Below are 7,328 nucleotides of genomic sequence, written 5' to 3'. Positions count from 1 at the left end.
GACCTAGGATCAATCAAGCTAGGTCATAAGTGAACTGGATTATTGTGGGATGGGGGAGGGTTCTATTAGATGTAATATGGGCATGCTGCCTTTAATTGACTCTGGATGACCAAGACCCAGAGGGGTGGCATGGCCTTCAAAGAATTTACAGCCTGGGGCGGCTAGGTGGCACAGTAAATAGAGCACGGGCCCTGTAGTCAGGAGGACCTGAGTTCAAATGCAGTCTCAGACACTTAACACAAAACTCGCTGTGTGACCTTGGGCAAGTCATTTAACCCTAAATGCCCTACCTTCCCTCTTCCAAAAAAAAAAAAGAATTTAAAGTCTGCTACAGAGTTGGAGTTAGAATTTGGAATTTTGGTGTTTAGGGTCTCTAAGTTTTTTCCTCCTTTATTAAGGAATGTGGACTTTCCAGCCTTTTGAAAAGGGCTGCTTACGTGGATGTCAGAGGTAACAAAGTTTCTTTCAGGTATGCTTTGACTCTTTCAATGGGAGAACAAGAAAACTGCTTCAGCAGCCTGACTCTCATCAGTAGTAGGGGTTTTGTTGGTGCTTTCAACTCTAGCAGAGAAGTGATGGACTTAAAGCACAGTATGAGATATACATTTTTGGAAATGACTCATGTGGGAATTTGCTTCGCTTGAGTACATATTTGTCATAAAGGTATTTTCCTTTTTAAAATTGTTCTTTTAGGGGTGGCTAGGTGGCACGGTGAATAGAGTACCAGCCCTAGAGTCAGAAGGACCTGAGTTCAAACCTGGCCTCAGACACTTGACACACTAGCCATGTAACCTTGGTCAAGTCACTTAACCCCAATTGCCCTGCCTTCCCCGCTTCATAAAGCAAAAAAAAAAAAAAAATTGTTCTTTGAGGGAAGGAAGGAGAGGAGAGAAAAAATAAATGCTTATTAATTGGAAAAATACTAATAAAATAAAAATTTTAATGTATTAGAGATAAAGTCTTATATTTCCAAATAATCAACAGTTTTAAGATGAGAGAGGCAGCGAATGGTCAGTTAGGTGACACAGTAGACAGAATGCTGGATCTGGAGTCAGGAAGATCTCACTCCTAATGATCCTCAAAGGTCTCAAATTCTACCTCAGACATTTCCTAGTTATGACTCTGGGCAAGTCACTTAACCTCTCTTTCCCACAGTTTGCTCAGGTATAAAATGGAAATAACAATATCACCTCCCTCCCAGAGTTGTTGTGAGGATAAAATGAGATAGCACTTTGCAAATCTTAAAACACTATAACAAGGCTAGCGATTATTATCAAATTAATTCAACAGAAATAGAAAATAATAGCTAGCTTTTATGTAACTAGAAAGATTTGTAAAATTTTTGTTTTATATGTTAACTTTTTGATATTTCATATATTAAGTAAAAAACCTACCACGTGGGAACCACTATGCTAACCTAGTGCATGCATACAAACACACGCGCGCACGCACACACACACACACACACACACACACACACACACCGTTTTTGAGTGTTGTTATACTTTATTCCCTGACATATACACTTCTATCCAGTGACACAGGCCTCCTGGTTGTTCCACAAACACTCTAGTTCTCAGCTCCAGGCATTTTCTTGGTTGTCCCCCATGGCTGGAATGCTCTGGAATCTCCTGGCTTCCTTCAGGCCTTAACTGAAAGCCCACCTTCTACAGGAAGATGTTCCTAGTCCCTCTTAATTCTACTGCCATCCCTCTCTTAATTATTTCCTATTTAGAGGACAGTTAGGGGGCGCAGTCAATAGAGCACTGGCCCCAGAGTCAGGAGGTCCTGAGTTCAAATCTGGTGTCAGATACTTGACACACTTACTAGCTGTGTGACCTTGGGTAAGTCACTTAACCCCAATTGCTTTGCCTTACCCCTTCCAAAAAAAATTTTATTTCCTGTTTATCCTGAACACAGCTTTTTGTACTTATTGATTATTATTACTTGTTTCTCCCCTGTTAGATGGTGAGCTTTTCAAGGGCAGAGATTTTCTTCGACCTTTCTTTATATCCCCAGTGATCCTTAGCACAGTGCTTGGCCAATAACAGGGGTTTACTAATTGCTTATTGACGGACTGACCTCTAGGCCCAATGGATACCAAGATTTTAAAAATTACACAACTATTGTCCTCAAGTTGCTTACATTCTATTTGGTAAGGTAAATAAATTCGCCATTTACTCGGATACTACAAAGTAAAAAATCACGTGGCAAAAGAGATTCAAACAAAATGATCTAGGAGTATGAATGCTACACAGAGGAGGAAGTCTCTGAAGGAGAATTAAGGAACCTCGAAGGAAGATTAAGATTCTGAAAGGGTGAGGTGCAGGAATGCATTTCAGGTGTGGAGGGGCAACTCATGGGGAATGCAGAGCAGCAAGAAACAACATGTCAAGTCCAGGGACGAGGACTACAATTTGGCTGGCTCACAGAATATGGAAAGAGAAGTAATATGAAACACAGCAGGAATGAGACATTGAAGCCAGATTGTGAGGTGTTTCAAATGCCAGACTAATGAGTTCGTACTTTATTAAAGGAAATGGGGAACCACTGAAGGCTTTTGCCACAAGAGAAAGTTGAGGAAAATCATTTTGGTGGTGGTGGGAAAAGGAAAGCTGCTAGAGAAAGGTAGACCATTTAGAAGGATTATTAGAGCGCAGAGCAGGTAGAATTGGTCCATAGGCACCATCCCATGGAAAAGTTGCTCTTTCTGCTTCCCTTAAAGTATAAGGGAGCTTTGGAGCCTGCTTTCCCCCATGAATGACTCATCTCTAAAGAACTTAACATAGAGATGATTTATAGGTAACTGAGCCCAGAAAGGGAGTATCCCTACCCTTAGGGTACTCTTCCTTTTTGGCTTCTGGACTTTCTTTTCCTTCTAAAAAGAATACTTTCTTTTTTAAAAAATTAACAATCATTAATTTTCTCTCCCTGACACTTCTCCAAAATGAAAAATTAAAAAAAAGTTTTGTAAGAAATATAGTCAAGGTTTCCTGAAAAAGGTCAAATTTAAAAGATATATGAGCAACTGATTCAAATGAGTAAGGATAAGCATCATTTGTAAATTGATTCATGTTCATAGGATATGAACAGGATGTTTTTAAGAAAGAAATCCAAGCTAAATTAAGATGTTAACGATTATTTGAAACCATAGTAAAAATGCTCCAAATAATAGAGAAATGCAATATAAATCGACACTGAGGTTCTACCTCATACCCATCAGATGGGCAAAGTTGATAAAAAAGGAAAATGACAGATCTTGGAGGGGCTGTAGAAAAACAGACACTTTTATTCCATGTTGAGAGAGCTGTGATTTGGTCTGGTCATACTGGAAAGCAATTCAAAACTATATCTCAAAAACTGACGTCACTGTTTATACCTTTGGATGTCAAAATACCACTACTAGGCCTGAACCCCAAAGAAATCAGAGAAGAAAAAGTCATATGTATAAAAATATAGATAGCAGATCTTTCTGTAGTGGTAAAGAACTAGAAAATAAGAAGGTGCCCCCCCTATTGGGAAATGACTGAATTAAGTTATAGTATATGAATGCAATGGAATACTATTATGCTGTAGGAAATTATGAAGGGGAAGACTTCAGAGAAACAAGAAGACTTGTATAAACTGATACAGAGTGAAGTTAGCAAAACCAGGAGAAAAATTCATAAAATAACAACATTGTAAAGACAAACAGCTTTGAAAGACTTAAAAACTCTGATCATACATTTTGATGGATTCAATGATCAACCATGGTTTCAGAGGACCTATGAAGCATGCTTCCTATTTCCTGACAACAAAATGATGGACTTGGGTTACAAAATAAGACATATATGTTTTGGATATGGCCAATGTGGAAATTTGTTTTGCTTGACTATGCATATTTGTTAACTGGCTATGGAAGCATATTAAAAAACATTCTTTTTAACCTATATAAAATTGGTTGCCATCTCAGGGAGAAGGGAGGAGAAAGAAGGAGAGAGAGAATTTGGAACACAACATTTTAAAAAATGTTTAAAATTGTTTTTACATGTAATTGGAGGAAAAATAAAATAAAATATTTTGATGTCCTTTTTAAATTCAAATGAAATCATTAAGAAATAATATCTTAGAGGACGGCTAGGTGGCACAGTAAGTAGAGCACTGGCCCTGGAGTCAGGAGGACCTGAGTTCAAATCCAGCCTACAAAAACTAGCTGTGTGACCTTGGGCAAGTCACTCAACCCCAATTGCCCTCCAAAAAGCAAAAGAAAAGAAATAATATCTTAGCCCGTCTAAAACAGTTCTGAAATTTTTCCCTTTAGGAAAGTGATTAGAACAAAAGCTAAGGCCTTTCTTAGGAAAATAGATTATGGAGACAATCAAACAACCTCTTGTCCGAGCAAGATCACTGCCACCACATCTACCAAAAGTGATGGATACCATGACCAACTCAAGGGCAGTGTCCTCTTTTGTATCCATTTTTGTATCCATTATTTTCATGGATCGAAGGGAGGAACCCTTTTTCAATCCTTGAGAGGAATGATCTATTAAAGAATAATCTGGGAAATTAACCAAAACTGAACTTTAATACATTGAAAGCTTTTTCCTTGTTGAAAATTCCAGTGAAGGTTATCTCAAATTATCTTGAAGTAGAGAGACATGTCAGAGGACACAGGGAATTATGCAACTTTGGACATTTCCTTCTCCAGGCTAAAAATGCTTGGCTAAAAATTGTTTCTGTCAGACTTGTGCCAAAAATTTAGAGTACTGATCTTTTTTTCTTTGACAAGGGTTTAGCTGTTTGTTTGTTTGAAGATGGAAGTAGAGGGGAAATAAAATAGATTTTTTTTGTTACTTAAAACAAAAATCTACTATGTTGTAGCGCCAACACAATATTCACAGACTGTAGTATGGTGGCATAGTGCTCGATTACAAGATATAACAGACTCTCCATATAGAAGACAGAAGCAAAATATGTATTCAGACACCAGAAAACCAAATCCCAACACCAGGAAATAGAATGTATCATAGCAACATAGAAGTTAATATACCACAACATAGAAGAGAGCCACACCATCCTTTAGCCTCCATACAAACAAACCTTTACTCACACAGTAAGTGGCAAACATTCACAAGGCTAGCTGTTTCCCTCGGTGTGACCTCTCCTCCCTCCAGCTCTAACTGCTCTGACTCCCAGCTTTCTGTGGGCTCTGCTCCACCCTTCAGCAAACTATTCCCACCACAGGCAACATGTCATTAAATATGACCTATTAGGGGACAGGGAAGGTCTTCAAATTCCCATCACCATTACATATGCACAGTCAAATGAACAAGTTGTTCCATTAACCATGTCTAAAAATATATGATTCATTCTTCATCTTGAGTCCATCCCCTTTCTGTTAGGAGGTGGATAGCATGCTTTATCATGAGTTCTCTAGAATGGTGGCTGGTTATTGTGTTGATCAGAGTTCAGCAATGTTTGTCTTTAAAATGTTGTTATTGTATAAATTGTTCAGTTTCTGCTATGATCTCATACAAATCTTTGCAGATTTCTGTGAAAGTATCCCTTCCATAATTTCTTACAGAACAATAATATTTTATTACATAATTTGTTCAGCAACTTCCTAGTTGATGAGATTGATATCTTAAGTTTCAGGTCTTTTTCACCTCAACATATGTGCCCTTTCCTTTTTCCTTTGATCTCTTTGGGGTATAGTATTGTTGTCCATGCATCATTTTCAAAGAGGACTAATTTTGAAGAGGGGTATAAGTTTAGTAGAAGTCCAAAGGCATAGCTCCAGATTGCTTTCCAGAATGACTGGACCAATTCACAACTCCACTAAAAATGCATTAGTGTGCATTTTTCTTCTCAGCTTCTCCAACATTAGTTATTTTCCTCTTTTGTCATGTTTGACAATCTGGAGAATGTGAGGTAGAATCTGAGTTGATTTACTTTGTATTTTTCTAATTGTTAGTGATCTGGAACATTCTTTTCCCCACATGGTTACTGATAGTTTTGATTTGTCTCTTAGGCCTATTCATATTTTTGGCCATTTATCAATTGGGGAGTGGCTCTTGTTTTAATATATTTGAATCAATTTCTCATTTGCTTTGTTTCCAAAGCAATTTCTCAGGGAAACTTACTGAAAAAATTTCCCCTCTAAGGTACCTGTTTTCCTTCTAATCTTAGTTGCATTGGTTTTGTTTGTGCAAAAACTTTAAAAATTTTTATGCAGGGGAGGCTGGGTGGCACAGTGAATAGAGCACTGGCCCTTGAGTCAGGAGGACCTGAGTTCAAATCTGGCCTCAGATACTTAATACTTACTAGCCTTGTGATGTTGGGCAAGTCACTTAACCCCAATTAAGCCCTGCCCTCCCTCCAAAAAGCAAAAAACAAACAAACAAAAAATTTTATGCAATTAAAATTCTTCATTTTATCTTCTGTAATCCTCTCCATCTCTTGTTTGGTCACATATTCATATCTACAGATTGAAGGGCATCTAACAATGGCTCAGTGAATAGAGTATTGGTCCTGGAATCAGGAAGACTTAAGTTCAAATCTGGTCTCGGATGCTTACTAGCTTTGTTACCCTGAGCAAGTCACTTAACCTCTGTTTGCCTTAATCCACTGGAGAAGGAAAAGGCAAACCACTTCAGTATCTCTGTCAAGAAAACCCCGTGGACCATTGTCCATGGTGTCATGAAGAGTTGGACATGACTGAGCAACAAATCCACAGATTGCTCCCCTAATTTGTTTATGATATAACCTTTGATATCTAGGTCATGTATCCATTTGGAACTTGTTTTGATATAGAGTATTTGGGACTATTTTGAGTCGTTTCCCCCAGTTTGCCTTGTGCCCCAGCCCAGGGTGCCATGTAGACATGAGCACAAGGCATCTAAAACACAAATCTTGACTAGGCAAGCCTGGGCCTTGCCCTAACCCTAAATGCCTCTTTTCTGTTCTATTCTGATCTTAAATCAACCAGTCAACAGTTAATCAACAAACATTTCTTAGATGCGCACTGTGTTCCAGGCGCTATGCTAAGTGCTGGGGATAAAAAAGAAAATCAAAAACACGGCCCTATCCTGAAGCAGCACATGCTCTTTTTTCAAAAAATAAATTTTCATTCATGTTTTGTTTTTCTATATATCACCAAAATTTTCCCCAGTATCCTTCCTTCTTCTACCACCTCATGAAGAAGAAGAAGAAGAAAGAAGAAGAGGAAGAAGAAGAAGAAGAAAGAAGAAGAAAGAAGAAAAGGAAACAAGAGGGAAGAAGAAGAAGAAGAAGAAGAAGAAGAAGAAGAAGAAGAAGAAGAAGAAGAAGAAGAAGAAGAAGAAGAAGAA

The sequence above is a fragment of the Petaurus breviceps genome, unplaced genomic scaffold (genome assembly GCF_028583685.1).
Source record: "Petaurus breviceps papuanus isolate PSGF00001 unplaced genomic scaffold, PetGlider_PUasm1.0 470, whole genome shotgun sequence".
Classification (NCBI taxonomy): Eukaryota; Metazoa; Chordata; class Mammalia; order Diprotodontia; family Petauridae; genus Petaurus; species Petaurus breviceps.
The sequence above is the reverse complement of the archived record's forward strand: the minus strand, read 5'-3'. Positions refer to the sequence as shown.